This window comes from Pteronotus mesoamericanus, unplaced genomic scaffold (genome assembly GCF_021234165.1).
Source record: "Pteronotus mesoamericanus isolate MK-2021 breed Mesoamerican mustached bat unplaced genomic scaffold, CSHL_Meso_final contig_228, whole genome shotgun sequence".
NCBI lineage: Eukaryota > Metazoa > Chordata > Mammalia > Chiroptera > Mormoopidae > Pteronotus > Pteronotus mesoamericanus.
The window spans coordinates 3,542,587-3,560,000 of record NW_026555095.1 but is presented as its reverse complement, the minus strand read 5'-3'; the positions used below and the strand labels follow the sequence as shown (position 1 = coordinate 3,560,000).

The 17,414-nt window shown below is 36.2% G+C and overlaps 1 protein-coding gene across 3 annotated transcripts in view; it reads right to left on the bottom strand.

The window, feature by feature from the left end:
- LSAMP (limbic system associated membrane protein) overlaps positions 1 to 17,414 on the bottom strand; it is a 627,279-nt gene that overhangs the window by 609,025 nt on the left and 840 nt on the right. The gene's annotated exons all lie outside the window — the stretch shown is intronic.

Sequence of the window (17,414 nt, the reverse complement as noted above, 5' to 3'; positions counted from 1 at the left end):
TAAGAAAATGAGGATAGTATAAGCAGCCTCTGGGACAACTTCAAGCATCCCAACATTGCACGATAAGGGTGCCAGAAGGAGAAGAAAAAGAGTGAGAAATTGGAAATATATCTGAAAAAATAATGAATGAAAACTTCCCTAATTTGGTGAAGGAAATACACATGCAAGTACAGGAAGCACAGAAAGTCTCAAACAAGATGGATGCAAAGAGGTCTACTCCAAGATACATCATAATTAAACTGCCAAAGATTAAAGATAAAGTGAGAATCTTAAAAGCAGGAGGAGAAAAGAAGTTAGTTACCTATGGGGGAGTTCCCATAAGACTGTCAGCTGATTTCGCAAAAGAAACTTTGCAGGGTAGAAGGGATTGGCAAGAAATATTTATAGCCATGAAAAGCAAGGACCTACAGCCAAGATTGCTCTACCCAACAAAGCTATCATTTAGAATCAAAGGGCAGATAAAGAGCTTTCCAGGCAAGAAAAAACTAAATGAGTTCATTGTTACCAAGTTATTATTATATGAAATGTTAAAGGGACTTAATTAAGAAAAAGAAGATCAAAACTATGAACAATAAAATGGCAATACATACATATCTATTAACAATGGAAACTAAAAAAATAAACTAAACAAACAAGAACAGAGACAGAATCATGGATATGGAGAGTGTTTTGATGGATGCCAGATGAAGGGGGTGGTGTAGGGGAATGCGTGAAGAGGTGAGACTATTAAGAAATACAAATAGGTAGTTACAGAATAGAAATGGGAATGTAAAGTACAGTATAGGAAATGGAGCAGCCAAAGAACTTATAGGCCTGACCCATGGACATGAACAATGGTGTGGGGCTTGCCGGCAGGGGATGGGCAAAGTGGGAAAAATGGGACAATTGTAATAGCATAATCAATAGAATATAATTAAAAATAAAACAAAATAAAATAAAAATGCAAAAAATATTTAAAAAGAAAAATCTATTTCATTTCATATATCCTTTAGCATTTGTTTCCTATCTCTAACATCTGTATTTCCAATCACAGCTTACCTTGCTTACTTAGGTCTCTTTCTCTATTACCCTGCTGTCCTCATCTTCATTTCCTGCCTATGTTTTAACTGGATCTATCCTTACTTGGTCTAGAATGCTGTGCAGACTTTCTAAATGAGGGAATACTTTTATCTTCAAATTTTCTTACCTCTTGTAATTGAGGAAATTTCCAGTTAAAAAAAAAAGAGGAATGAATAACATTTTAAAAGTACCATAAATTCAGGAAAAAAGAATGTATTTTCCATTATAATATACATATTTGAAAAAGAATAATTCATTTATGTTTGAGATACATAATGTCTACACATAATGCTTAAAGCATGCATGACAGTTTGAAATCTTTGCAGTAATTTTGTAGCTGCCCAAGAGACAAAGGCTTGGGAACTAATTGCCTAAACCTTTTCTCTTGGGACTAAGATTGAAGAAAACTGAGACTTTATCCACAAGGAATTAACTGACATATTTAGGACTTTGTTAGATAACTCTTAGGATCCCTTGTCATTATCTTTTAACAAGCTCCATTTTAATTTTAGCATCCACATATTTCTACTGGGGAACTGTGACATTTTGGGCAATATTTTCAGCTTCACACATAGATACCCCCCTTTGGACTGGGGTTATCTGTGTTTTACTCAAACCCTGACATCTGATCCTTTTCTAATCTGCTTGCTCATAATCTGTCTCTGCCTTTTCACTTCTCCCTTTAAATATCCACTTTTGTTTGCTTGATCTTTTTGAGCTCTTTCAAAACTATTACCCAAAATGCCACATTATGTATTTAAGTCACCTGCTTCCACAGACAAAGCTGTGCATCAATGCTTCTTTCACTATAAATACTGCTCCGGCAACGGTGAGGAAATTGGCTAAGTACCTGTCAGCTCAACGGGAAAGAGACTGGTTTCATACTCTAATAATTGTGCTCTTTATAAATTTTAAAAGTTTTAACTTTTAGGTAAGTTAAAGTCATTTCACAAAAAAAGATAAAATAAGTAAAGATGCATACAAAAATAAGAAAGCAAAAATGCTGAATTTGGTGAAAGAGATTGGTTTCAGTAGGAGGCAGAAATACAGTTTACCAAGATACACTGATAGATGTCATTTGTTGGTTGACCTCATATTTAGTGACAGCACAGGTTACCTGTACTGAAAGAAGAGAAAATGAGACATTCAAATTCTTTTGCTTCATTATTTCTGGAGAAGGCTCTTAGTATAAGAAGTAAACAAGTGATATAAACAAAGCACTTCTCAATTTAGAAATATAGATTTACCTACAGGCAAAGTAAAGTTCATGGTCCCTGCTAACCATTCCCATTGTATTGGAGATCGTCTCTGATGGATCTGTGGGAGTAAGTAGAGGGAAGTTTCTTGTATCAAATAGCTGGGGAGGTGACTGAATCCTGTCTGGGCTCAAAGGGAGCCAGGACCAGAGAGGTTTAAGGCCAAGAATATCTAGGGCCTCAGAGTAGGAAAGAAGAAAACAGGAAGCATGAATTTGGAGGTAGCATCATATTTTACTCTTTCAGACAGTAAGGGAGGTAACAATTAGAGTCATATTGACAAAGATTGAGATAGGGCGAATAGTTAAGCTTTAACATAAGAAATCTTGTTTTCATAATTTTCGAATTCAAATGGCAACAAGATGTATGGTTAGAGATGAACATTGGTATGATGTAGAGCCATAAGGTGAGCTTCAGACAAAATTATATTAACATGTATGCTGAAGTAATAGAGGTAGTTAGAAGATGAAAGAGATGAGATCACTAATCTGATTAACATTATCTATTTCTATGAAGATGGATGGATATAAAAGTATCCTTCTAAAACCAGATTTGTCTTGATATTGTTCTGCATAGAAAGATGAAAAGCCTAAACAGAGCATTTTAAAAAGCGGAGTCCCTCTCTCTCGACAATTTTGTAAATTCTCCAGTGGGAAGAAAGTAGTAGAGGTATGAATATTAACACCCACTGAAAAAAGAATTAGATAACATATTGTGAAAGATATTCTTCATATGCAAAGTTATAACAGGATGCCAGAAAAAGTTTTAAAAATGTACACAATAAAGTAAGTACAGTAAATATGTAGAATATCACAGAATAATAGGTTATTAGTAGTAGCAGAGTTATAAGAAATTATTTCAAACTTCTGCTACATAAAGTTTGTTTCTAAAAATAGTATTTCCTAACAGTGGTTACCTAGTCTCTCCTTAAATACTAAAATGACTAAAAATTTACTTCTTTGCAAGGAGACCTATTCTACCTGACAGAATTATGAATGATATTTTATACACACACACACACACACACACACACACACACAAAATTATAGACCCTTCTTATTTTACTCTAACCTTCTGAAGTGAGACGATAAATATTATTATTATCATACTCATTTTGTAAATAAGGACTGAGGCCCAGCAGGGATAAGTGATTTGCCCATTTTCACAAAGCTGGTAATTGACAGAGGTGATACTTGGAGCTGTGACTCCTGGCTCAGAGTCTGTGTTATTTCCACTATACCATAAAGCCATTTGAATGTTCATTTTCAAAATAATTCAATCGGATTTGCTTATTCAAAATATGTTCTGTTTAGCAAGGACTCATGGACAAAACCAAAGGGGTAGAGTTGAGGGAGGGTGGGAGGGAGGGAGGGGCCAAGGGAAAGTGGTGGGGGGAAGGCAGAGACAAATGTAGTTGAAAAAATAAATTAATTAATTTAAAAAAAAAGAAAAAGAAAAAATAAATAAAACATGTTCTATTTAAATTATAAACCACCCTATACTTTTTACTTTATTTTGCTTTTGCTTGTTTTGGCCACTTTTTCTTTCTTTCTTTTAGTGAGTTGTGGTATAAACAACACATACTTATGAAATATGAATAACATTCTGTTTTGTATAAAGCTACAATTTGTTCTCCTGTAGATTTCATCCATTTTTACCTTATAATTCTGTCAACAAACAGAATCCTCTTTTCTTTGTGTCATACACATGGTAAAATGTTTGCTTCCTGTGTTTTTATCCAAATACGTAATATGGCCAACTACAGATTAAGAGAATACTTCACCACTATCAATCACTATCAATCAGTATTTCTTTGGTGTAATCATCCATTAAGCTAAAAACAAAATCTCACCCATTATAGACCCAAAATCTGTTTATCAGGAGAAACTTGTCAAACTACAGATACTCAGAGTAAATGACATTTCCCTGATCTACCAGTCTCAAATTTTGGCTGTTTTGAAGAAATCTATTTACCATGTTATAGTTTGCTCTCAGAGAACCCATGTTGTATTCTAGTGATCACTGCTATTATGATCATTTTACTTGATAAACAAACTGAAATTTAATTAAAATTCATATTCTCTTTCAATGGCCAGTCTTTCATCCTGATTAAACATGATATATAATCACTAGATATTGTGACTTAGAATGAGAAAAAGTAGAAATTTAGGCTATAATTGAATTGAGATCACAAATACAAACAATTTGCACTTTTTTAAAAAACAAGTATTTTTGATTTAGCTAAGACAGCATCAGTATCTATCCTAAAATACAAATAGAAAAGAAGTGTTATAAGATATTATTTTGCTTTTTAGTGGTTATATGATAGCCAAAATGTAGTTCAAACAAGAAACATTGTCTGAATTGTCTTACAAAATTATTTTAATACTTGCATAATGATTAAACATTAATTAAAACAAATTGAGAAAGCCATTATATGATGCTTTTTACATATTGTATCTGTTCACATCCTTGATTACCTAGAAATTTTGGTTTTCTGCAATAAACTTCTCCATCACTCATACATCAAATTAATTAGGGCCTCATAAAGTATACTGTGACCGAAGTTCACAATTATAATATCATTCATATTTTATGTATGTAGGTTTTATGTACACATAAAAAGCACATAGCCCTGGCTAGTGTGGCTCAGTGGGTTGAGTACTGCCCCTTGAACTAAAAGGTCTCCAGTTTGATTCCCAGTCAGGGCACATGCCTGGGTTGTGGGCCAGGTCCCCGGTTGTGAGCATACAAAAGGCTGCCAATGGATGTTTCTCTCCCTGTCTTTCTCCCTTCCTTCATCTCTCTCTAAAAAACAAAAAGCATGTATATGCTTTTACTTTGATATATAATTATAAATATATGTAGAAGAAAATTTAATTTCTTTGACATATAATTTAATTATATGTGGAAGAAATTAAAATTTAAACCTTGTGTTCAAGCATATACACATAATATAAATTAAGTATATTCATGACATAAATTGTTTACATACAATAGCAGATTCTATATAAATACATAATTTTATTCTGTGAAGAGCTGGGTTTTGAGTTCTGTTTTATTGTTACACAGGTTTAAGGCATCAATGCAAAAACGTTTTTAAGTTTCCTATACCAGGATCTTTATAAGTAATATAGTTTATTTTTTTAAATTAGAACATATCACCCCACTTATAACATCATGCACTTTTTCTGATGTACTCAACCACATACAAAAATATGTCACTCCATCAGACCAACATCTCTTTGGTTAAGAGGTAGCCCATTTTAGAGTTAGAACAATTGGAGGCAATTCCCAGCTTTATACAGTTAATAATTTTGGTGGAACCAACACCAACATTCCTTGGTGTTCAACCTAGAAGCTGATCTAATCTAGTAATACCATAGAGACTTTAGGAATTCCTTGTCACGGTGATGATATTAGATATTAGTTCATCATATTAGAGTCTCAAATGATAGAATAGAGGTCACAGCGTCAAAAATATATTCATCTGCTAAGTTAATTATTCAGCAATATAAAATGCTGACCTTAAGATATGCTTACACAATTACAGTATGAACATGCATAAGATCAGAGCAATCTTTGGTTATCTCAAGAAGATCAGTTATAATTTGGCAACCATATGTGATTCAAATACCGTAAAATAAACAGGCTTGATATAGATGTGCTAGAATGAGGTGTAACAGAAGCAGCACAAAAATTAGAAATCAAGAAACCAATTAATTTTTTCAATGCTTTCACATGTAAACATTTCACCTATAGGTTATACATGACTTAGTGTTAAACTGCATCACTTCCATGTTTATCTTTTGTCCCTAACAGTGTGGCAAATAGTAGCATAACTAAGGCACAACTTTAGAAAAGATATTGTTAACTATAGATAACTTCAAAGTGGAAATCCTATATAGAAATGCATCATCAAAAAATTGCAATGGAATAAGTAATAATACATGATTGTATGAAAAGTTGGGTTGCATTTTTCCTCAGTTATAGGAGTTTCCTCTGACCTCATGTAAACAATGCCCTGTACATTATGGCAAAACACAAAGACAGCAACTTGGGATTTTTACCAAGTCCACTGTACATTCAAGTTTGAATTTCTCTAGGAATGGGTCATGAGCTCTACACTACAAAACCCAGGTAAACATCATTGGTCAGTACAAATAATTGTTTTGAGTCAAATGAATGAGAGTAATGTGTTGCACCTTGCCTTATTTCACAAGAAAGTAGAAGAGATTGAGGGAATATATCTGTTGTAGAATAATCCCAAACTTTACAGAACTCCCAAACCCCTTAGTCCCTGAAAGTTTTAAAGCCACCACTAGAGGGAGAAAGCCTCTGTAGCCATTAAAAGGTGTTACCTTCTCTTACACCTACCTGGGTTGCTGAGCTCTTCACAGACATTTCACTGGCCTCGCTTCAGGTGCACTGAGTGACTCCTAGTTTTGTTAAAAAGCTAATCTATTAGAGAATGGAGCACATTTTGTTTAGGCACTGATGACTAAACCTTTTGCATCCCTCTAAAAGTCCCCCATTTGTCTGTCTCATTCTCTAGAAATCTGTGCTTGAAAACAGTAGCTGAAATGAAAATGTTGGAAAGTGGGTCTAGCCAAACCCCTCTGCCACCAGTCGTCAGAAAAGAATCCATGATTTTACAACTCTCCCCTTTTTCAACCCCACATCCACAATTACTCCACAGTGCTGATTGATTTTACCACTAATATATTTTGCTTCATCACTGTGTCCTTCCAATTTGTTTCCTCTTTTATAAGCCAATTTCTGGTCTGCTTGATTTACAGTATGACTAACTCTGTTAAATTCAGTGAGCAAATATTTATCTGAGCACCTACAAGTACTAAGCCAAATTCTGGGATGAAAAGGTAAAGTAGATGAGATGCTTGTCTTTGAAGAGATGATAATATATTTAAGGCAAGACAAGAGTGGATATAAATTTTTTAAAGTGCAGTAAATGCTAAATTGAGGTATGGATATGATTCAGCACTCCCACTTCAAGGTATGTATCTGAGACAAACAAAATCCATATCACAAAGAGTATAGCTGTACTTCCTGTTCATTGTAGCATTATTCATAATGACCAAAATATAAAAACAACCCAAGTATTCACTGATAGATAAATGGTTAAGGAAAACTTGAACTCTTTTTTAATCTATCTATCTATCTGCACAGAAATACACAATGGAATATTACTCAACTATAAAATAATAAGGAAAAGAACATGATACATGGACATGGACAACAGAGTGGGGACTGACTGAGGGAAGTAGGGTTGGGTTAAGTAGAAAGAAGCAAAGAGGAACAATGTTGGGACAACTGTACTAGAATAGACAATAAAAATAAATATATACTCAAATGTTAAAAAAAATTAAGGAAAACACTGTCACTTGCAACAATGTGGATGAACATGGAAGGCATTCTACTAAGTAAAATAAAGCTAAATGGAGAAAAACAGATACTGCACACTCTCACTTATATGTGTAACCAAAATAAGTTGAAGTCGTAGAAACAGAGTAGGACTGTGGTTGTCAGAGTCTGAAGGGTGGTGGAAATGTGAAGATGTTGGTCAAAGCATACAAACCTTCAGTTATAAGATGAATGATTCAGTTATAAGATGAATGATAATGTACAGCACGGTTGACTATAATTAATAATGTTGTGTTGTATACTTGAAGTTTGCTAGGAAAGTGCATTTTGGGTGTTCTACCACATTTAGAAAAGGTCGCTAGCTGAGGTGATGAATGTGTTAATTAACTTGATTGCAGCAATCTTTTCACTGTATGAGGCCTGTCAAGAATGGTTTGCACCACACCAATGTAGCCTGGCAGCCAAGGAGAATGGAATGCACTGTGTGTGACTGAACAATGATGACTTCACTGTACTAGTCAGTGGGGGTAGTAGATGCCATTGAGTGAGCATGTGTACAATGTGGCCATTATATTCAAAATATCTGAGCAAGTACAGCAATGAATCTGCATTTGATTTTGCATTAAGCTTTGAAAATTCCTTCTCCGAAACTAGTCAAATGATTCAGAAGGCTGCAGCTATGGGCAACTGGTGATTGGCATTTTCATCACCACAACACGCCTGTTCATGCATCATGTCTCTGCAGAGTTCTGGCATAACATCAAATCACCCAGGTGATTCAATCCCCCTACAGCCCAGATTTGGCACCCTGTGACTTCTGGATTTTCCCAAAACTAAAATCACCTTTGGAAGGGAAGAGACTTCAGACTGTTGATGAGATTCAGGAAAATACAAAGGGGCAGCTGATGGCAGCTGGGAGACCTGTGTGAGGTCCCAAGGTGCCTGCTTTGAAGGGCACTGAGGAGTCATTGTCATATGTACAATGTTTCTTGTATCTGTGTATCTTCTTCAGTAAATGTCTGTTTTTCGTATTACCTGGTTGGATACCTTCTGGACAGACTCTCTCTATATATTCACATTGTATACCTTAAGTTTATAAAATTTTATTAGTCAGCTATATCTCAAATAAAGCTAGGGGGGAAATATGCAAAGAGACTCTTAACAATAATAAATACAGTACTTAGCCCAGTCTGTGAGAATTAGAAAAGTTTTTCTGGATGAGACAGCACCAGAGCCAACCTTGTGCCTGGAAGAAACAGCAAGGAGGTAACCTGGCAAAGAAGTATGGTGGGTGGAGGGAGGCAGTTGAGAGAGATGGAAGGAGGCTTTAGATAAAGAGAGCATCACAAACAAAGGTAAGAACCAGCACTGTTGTGTACACACATTTGCATGTTCATGAGCAGAAACTGTAAGTGGTTCTGAATTAGTGAATGCAACGAGGTAGCAGGTCATGAAGAGTTAGCCAATACAAGGAGCTTTAACTTTATGCTGTGGATGATGATAAGGCTGACTTTGAAGCATCTGGTCCCACTTCTAAATTGATATAGGAAAACAACAGTCCTGAGATATTCAGGTTCATGGTTTTGCTAACTATATGGAGTTTTAGACGTTCTAGGTAGACTAAAGACGTAATTCAGTAAAGTTACCTAAGGCAGGGAGAGGCAGGTAGTGCCAATTTTTACTGCATTTTGGACCTTTGTCTCCACATTCCCCCACCTAGCTGAACCAGGTTTTATGATCCGGAACTTACACAGCAAGAGTTTTCAAGGGCGAAGCTCAGTCCTCTGAGATTCATATCCATGTCACCCATTGGTTACAACAGTTTTGACACAAAGCCTCACTTTAGTCTTGACCAAGTTATGTGTTTTAATAATATGTTTGGGGTATGTCCCTTATTCCTGAGGGCTGTGTCCTGTTTAAGACAACCCTTGTCCCAAGGACTCTGTTCCTTCTCTGAGTCTCAGCCTTGTCACTGAGGCTCTGCTATGATGTGACAGTCCTCCTGTTGGGGCTCTTTGAGAGTCTCTGTCCTGTTATTTCCTTTACTGTACTCTGCTCTTTTCCTGGTATAACATGTTGGGCCTTCCTTGGCTCTACCGCTCACCTGCTAATAAAGCTTCACGAGACCTTTTCTGCACATCACGCCAGAAACCACCCCCTGCCCCCCGCCAGGTCCCTACAGAGGGGCTTATCATGAAGTTGCCTCCACCATCCCACGTGACTGGTCTGGATCTCTGTCCAGTGCCTACCTGTTTAACAACAGCAGACAATTGTTAGCCCAAAGAAAATTTTGTACAAATTAGAGAAAATATTCTATCTTCCTCAAAGAATTTTACCTACAATCTACAATGACTATCAGACACAGAGTAACCCTTGAGATTGTGTAAAAGATAGCCTGCCAACTGAAAACTGAGACTTGAACTGAAGTCTCATTGCAACTGTCTTAATCAGGGTCTCTAAGAAGAACAAATAATAGGCCGAACCAGGCAGCAGTTCTTAAGTAACCGTAAGAAGGTAGCAAGGTTTAGTAACCCAAGAGAAAGACTGGAGGGGTGGGAAGAAAGCTAAGAATTCAAATAAAACCTCTGACTAATAGGCAGAATACAGAAGCAAAACGAAAATAAATTTGTAAAAAATGTATAAGTTCTGCCAAATACAAAAATGACTCTGAGAATACAATAACATGGAGGCTGCAAGTGAAGGAAAGAAAGGAAGGAAACCCACTTGCTACCACTTGGTTAATACAGATAGTAGATATGTGAAAAGTAAAGCATTTCATATAAAATTCCTTCTTGATTTGCACTGGCTAGATGGTCCTCCACAGGTAAGTGCAGCTTTGATTTGCAGCTTTGAAAGAGAAGAAAGGAGAGGGAGAATGAGGAAGAGGAAGAGAGGTGAGAAAGAGGCAAAGAAAGGAGGGTAGAGGAGAACAGGAAGGGGGGGAAGAAAAGAGAGAGGAGAGAAGTCAAGAGTATGGTAGGGGAAGGACAGAAAGAGGTAAGAAGGAGGGAGGGGGGTCTAAGAGGAGAGAGAGAGAGACATTTTTAGCATCATTTTGGGTCAAAAACAGCACATGATAGGGTAACATGGAAACCACAAAGACCATTTCAGAGTTCTGAATGATAATTAGGAGATATAAATTCCAGTTCTCAAGTGTTCACTCAAATCTTTGGAAAAACAAATTTTTCTCTTCTCAATTACATCACTCTAAAATGAAATGGTCGACTGCCTAATATCCAAGGCCTTTTCTTAGTCTGAATTTCTACAAGTTTATCCTAGAGTAATTAACAAAATGTGAAGCACAGTTTTTTTGTGTATGAAGGTTAATCACTCATTAACTGAAGTTATGGTTTGATTACAGGTAACTACAAAAAAAAGTGTTCACTTGCCCAGCATTTCTGATTAAAGGAAAAAAAAACAACTATACCCTAAGATACAAGTGATTGTGAGGAACTTGAAATAAAATGATGCAAACATCTTAGAGCAAATGCTCAATCTTGACCATAGAAGTAAAAATTAAAAGTTAATTTTATTAAATTTTCTAATTTTCTAAAAGTTATTTCCTACTGTGAATATAATGACAATAATCTCATTCAGAGCTTATATTTTGTACCATTGCACAGTTTACAAAACACTTGCAAACATAGTATCTCAATAAATCATAAAAATAGCTTGTGTAGTAGGCCCAGTAACTGTCAGTTATCTTCATTTAATAGACAAGACTATTTCAGGCTCTTTAGATCTTGGTCTTCTGTATATTTGTGGAGCATTCTGAACGTACTGTATCATTGACAGAAGTCTTTACTCATGACACAAATACTTGTCTATAAGGTTCAGGTAAACACTGATCACCACATAAAAGTTGAGATGAATTCTACTGACATATAACTATTATCTTATACATTGTATATTTGTGTATATGAAAATAGAAGTACACACAATTAAGCCTGTTTATATAAGTTCACACTAAAGACATGTTTCTTACTTAAATATTGTCTCTTTTTCTACTGTAGAGACAGCATTAAAAACTGGCACTGTTTTGTGTCTTACCTAATATAAATGAAAGACAGAATACAGGACAATCAATTTAAAATCAAGCCTGTTATTTCAATGCATACTATGTAAATTGGATCATATTAAAATAAAGTCACTTCACTTCCATGACATTGTAGTTAGGAGATCATGTGGTAAAGAAATGAATCTACGACAATCTCTTTTATCTTTCCCAACTGAAATTTTACATCTTTGCTGTGGACATATTTACCAAGCCACATACAACATGTCTCCAATTTTTACTGCATGTGTTTGAAATGCTGCCCCTCAAAAATAGTTTTAAAAGAGATTCCTCTACCAGGAGAGCAGTAGTTCTCGACAGTATGTACATGGCAGAATCATTTTAAAAATACCTTGTTCAGGACTTACCCTAAAACTAATTAAATCAGAATTTTCTGAGAGTATAGACTATGTGACTTTAATATTTTTAAGGTCCCTGTTTGATTGTAACATACAGTCTTGGTTGTAAATTGTCTAAAGCAGTACTTCTCCAATTTTAATGTGCTTATGATTCATTTGAGGATCTTGTTAAATGTAGATTATGATTTATTAGGTCTTGGATAGACCTCAAGACTTTGGATTTTAATAAGCGACTATGAGATACTTAAGATGCCCATCTGCAGAACACACTTGCAGTAGCAGGGGTCAGAGGTTCTCAAAGTGTGGCCCAGTCCTGCAGCATCAGCATCATCTGAGAACTACTTAGGAATGCAAATCTCAGACCCTATCAGAGACTTACTGAATCAGACACTGTGAAAGGAGGGGCCAAGTAACCTGTGTTTTAACAAGTACTCCATGTAATTTTCATATACCTTCAAGATTGAGAAACATTGATTTAAAAAAAAAATCTGCCTAAAGTCTGAGCAACTGGCTGCATATGATTGGAAAATCACTAACACTTTATGCTTATGTAGCAGTTTACAATTCAACAAACTTTCCTACTTTACCTCTTAGGAGCTTCCTTAAACAACCTTGTAAAGTAACTAAAATAGTTTCAGCATTTTATAAATGAAACTAAAGCTGAAAACATTTAAGAGATTTGCTCAAAGTCATGTTGCATGCAAGGATAGATCCAAAATTAGAGCTCACATTTTCTGAGTCTTACAAATTAACAGGCAGGGCATTCAGATAAGAATAGGGCAACTGGCTATAAGCCCTAAATAATGACCTGATGGGAAGGGCTCTCTAAGGCTCAGGCAATGAGAGCGCCCAGTACACATTTGGGCAACCTCCTATCAGGTGAGTCACAGACACTGGTATATGGAGCTCTCAGATACCAAAGCAAAATGCACTAATCATTTTTTTTTTTGCCCGAGTTTGCTATTATGTGGAACCAGCCTCAAGAAACACAAACGTTTAAACCTCACCAACTGATGTTGTGGATGAGTGAGTCATTTTTGGTTGACTGCAACAGAATTCTACAAATAATTAATTCAAAGTCGAATTATATAGAACAGAAAAATCACCTTAATATGTGGGGAGTTTATGTGTTTATGTAAGTGTGTGCATACACACTCAGGTGTCTTGAACTTAAAAAAACACACATATCACAATGTGCATTTGTCACATGAGATTCACCTGCTGTGTTCCTCAGGCCATAAATGACAACAGATGATATAATTCGTGGTGATAAACATCCTTTTGAAACATGTATGCAGTAGTATGCTATACTCCATTTTGTACCAAATACACTTAATAAAGGATTTTACAGACAAGGAATGGTTCTTAAGTATTGGTAATAACCAATAAATTTTGATTACCTTTAGTGATTCAGTTACAGAAACAAACAAACGTATAATTGCTGCAAGCTCTCCTTATAGACCCATGACCACAAAGTTTGTTTCCAAATAGTGAATTATAAGTGGTAGAGAAACCACACATTGTATCTGGAGCTTGTTTGAGTGTTGACATTTTCTTAGTGAACGTAGGCGTTCCAGTTGCCTTATAAAAGGGAAATCACTTTTTCTCTAGAAATTTGCATGCAATTTTTACATTTTTATAGTCAATCATATCATTTGTGTTGAATCTCCTTTTGTCCCTTAATGCAGAAACACACAGGGGAAAAAAGACCTAAATTTTTGAAAACTTAAAAATTTATCTTACTTAAACTTAGGTGCTCGTTTCTTACAGGTACGTTAAGTGGGAAAACTGTTATCACCATAAAAAGTATTATAATATCCCACTAACACTGAGTCAAAATTGTAAAATAAGTAAAATTTCAATACCTCAAATTTAAAATATTTAAAGTCACAATAATATATAGTCCCTTATATGTACTTATGCTGTATATCCACATATACATATATTTGTAATTTTTACAAAGTTACCTTTTGAACAGATACAAAATACAGAGATCATGTATTTTATAATTACTTTTAGAGACATATGCTGTGATACTGAAAATATATTCAGTGGGACTGTTAAAAAATTACATTTTCAAGGTTGGATTAGAACATTATCTCTTTCTACTTTCCCTTGACTTATCAAAAGAGGGCTACATGGTTTCAGTCTGCCAAGACTGACCAGGCGGCGGATCTCTCCTGGGGCCTGTGTGCAAAGGGCAGAGGGCCGGAAAGCTCAGCGCCAGGTACTCCTCCAGTCACTGAGGAGCTCCTGCATTTGTGGAGGGTGGCACTGAGGCAGGTGGGCTTTGCTCAGAAAAAACACCTGTGACTTCCCCACAAATAAAATCCTGGGAATAAGTGAGTCTCATGCGTCACTATTCATACAGGTATAAACACAAATTCTGGTTCAGCAGATCTAGGAAGTGTCTCCAGGTGCTGCTGCTGCTGCCACCGGTGTGCGGATCACACTTTGATTCTTTTCCTTTAAGAAGGAAGATGATGTTGTGGTTTCCTTCAGCTCTTACATAATCCCATAAAGTACTTCATAAAGATCTACAATCTTCTCTGGGAAACAAGTGGGTTAGGTTTATATGCCCGAGAGTCTCTTTCTTTCCATCTAGTTTTGTCACCTTCATTTTATAGCCTTCCCGCCAAAGATGGAAATTACAGAACAAGACCCCAACACTAGTGTGTGCCTTCCTAGTAAGATGCATATTTACATCAAAAATCATAATTATACACAAATGAGCATCAATCTGCAAAAGAAACACTTGTTTCACCAAAGTGAGGCAGTAAAGCTAAATGTTTTGAGGACAGTCAGCCAAATTTCTGTCATTGCACCAACAGAATTACAAACCACCCTTGTCTCCTGATGCCATTTCAGATTATTCAGGGCCACAGACTCACTGAGGGAGTATTTTTTTCCCCTTGTCACTTCACTTTCACAGTGCCAAACATCTACTGTGGCTTCCAATGAATCAAGTTCTCCTTCCTCTCCTCCCCTGGAAGCGCATGCTCTAAGTAAAATGTCACAATTAAAGTAGAAACAAGTCTTTCCCAGGCTGGACTTGTAAGCAGAAACCAAGAACACCATTCTTCACCAGGAAACTGACCCACAAAGCTTACTGGATTCAGTTAAAGAGATTGAGAAGAAGGTCAGCTAAGAAAACAAAGGAAACTCTCTCTATAGTTACTTCTGATAGAGCTCCACCAAGCCAGAATAAAGCCTCGTCCAAGGCAAGGGAAATGAAAAGGAGGGCACGTGAGGTGAGATGGCTGGGGAAGCAATGGACTCTTACAGGTGCCTTCTTTGCATGCTCTGTTCGTCTATCTTCTATTTCCCAGGGGATAATGGCTTCTATTTTTATTCTCTTTTCTCACTGTGCCCATTTCACACTGTAACATCTACTGAAGTATATTGCTAAAAATCTCTATTTCTTTTGAGCTATAGACACACAAAAGCCACACCTACATTATATATAGATGTTTATGTAGTGACACTGTCTCTCATAGACACAGACTCCCTATGCATATAGTATATGCAAGTATAAGAATATCTTTTTTCTTCTGAATTAACATTTAGATGCTTATTTAAATCTTTGCTAGCTGTAGCTTAGGATGTAGGTGTTGCTGATGCAGGAAGACCTTACAAAGTTCATGGACATTTAAATAAAAACTTAGACATCCAGAGTATTCACTTCTCCCATACTCAATCTTATAATCAGTGAAAAAATATTTTTAAGGGTAGCAAAGATTTTCATAGGCTGCTTTATTAGTAAAGGGTTAATGATGTTAGGAAGTATGAATGCTAGCAGGGGAGACAACATGCTTATATGTTTGCAAAAACATTATCTGCATCATGCGCAAATCCCTCTGCAAACAGATAAATTACTTCATAAATCTTATTACTCCATGTGGATAAATCATACATGCAGATTTACAGGGCTGGAGAGCCAGAAGAGAAAATCTGCTTTGGATAGTAGGATCTTTGGGATTCATAATCATCCAATGCTCAGGAAATGAAGAAAGGAGTACTTACACATTAGAATTTTCTTAGTTTTTACAATCAGCAGTAACACACATACACATACAACATGGTATGCACAACACACACACACACACTCATCTCTAACAAGGCTAGAGATCCCAAAGCAGGACACTGTGACAGCCAACCAAATTTATTTCTGAGAAAAGGAAAGAAAACTTTGCTGCTCTAGGCAGCTCTGCTACAGAACTGCTCCCTGATGCTCCAGGGTTTATGCACTATCAGCTTCTTGCACACAGCTTAGAGGTTTATTTTCTATTGTACATTGTTTTTTTATTGGCACAACAAGCAATATTAGCTAGATAGACAAACTGACACTGGGTCATTTTATTTGGATGAAATGAGATTTTAAAGACTCTCCAAGGAGAACATTTTCTTTCATTCTTTTTTTATTCTTCCCCTTTTAAAATTTTTGTTAAAATCTGATGGAAATTCCAAGGAAAGCTAGAAAAAAAGGACTGGGGGTATGTTCAGTAGGTGTAGAAGGGTTAGAGAGAAGAGAAACATAGGAAAAGAAGCTTAGAGCTTTTTAGAAATAGAATTAAGGTGAGGTTCCATCTGAGTTTCTCTAGCTCACTGTCCCTTATAGGGGTCAAACTACCAAGGACTTGGGACTCCTCCTTTCCAAATTTCAATCCCAAATTATGTTTCAGAATTTGGCAGAGCTGCTCAGAGATAAGACTTTGAGGTCAGTAATCAATTTGAAATATCCTTTTATGCCAGGTTAATTCTTCCCTAAACCTCTGTGTTTAACACTCTTATTCTTAAATATCAGCAATTTGGCAAGTTCTATTTTTACTTCTTGGTATTCTCTTCATTCTGTTGATTTCTATCCACATTCCAAAAAAAGCTCAGTAATCAACCGAAGTTCTAAGATTGATTTATTGCCTTCATGTCAATTAGAAGACTGTAACAGCAAGTCTCCTATAGGACTGCTCCTGGGGCAGAGGAGAGCCTCCAGTTGCTTATGTTCTCTCTCTCTTTCTCTCTCTCTCTCTCTCTCTCTCTCTCTCTCTCTCTCTCTCTCTCTCTCTCTCTCACACACACACACACACACACACACCACGGAGAATGCAGTACTGTGTACCACTCTCTAAGAGCCATAATTCAACAACTCTTCTTTTTTAATTAAGGAACCCCAAACAAAACTCTGAAAGTGCAAAGCATCTGCAATTACAAAAGCAAGAATGCTACCCAAAAGTCACTAATAGCAAAGGGCAAGTTTGGCTTTCCTGGTAAGAGAAACAAGGTCCTCAGAACAGAACAACATTTAAC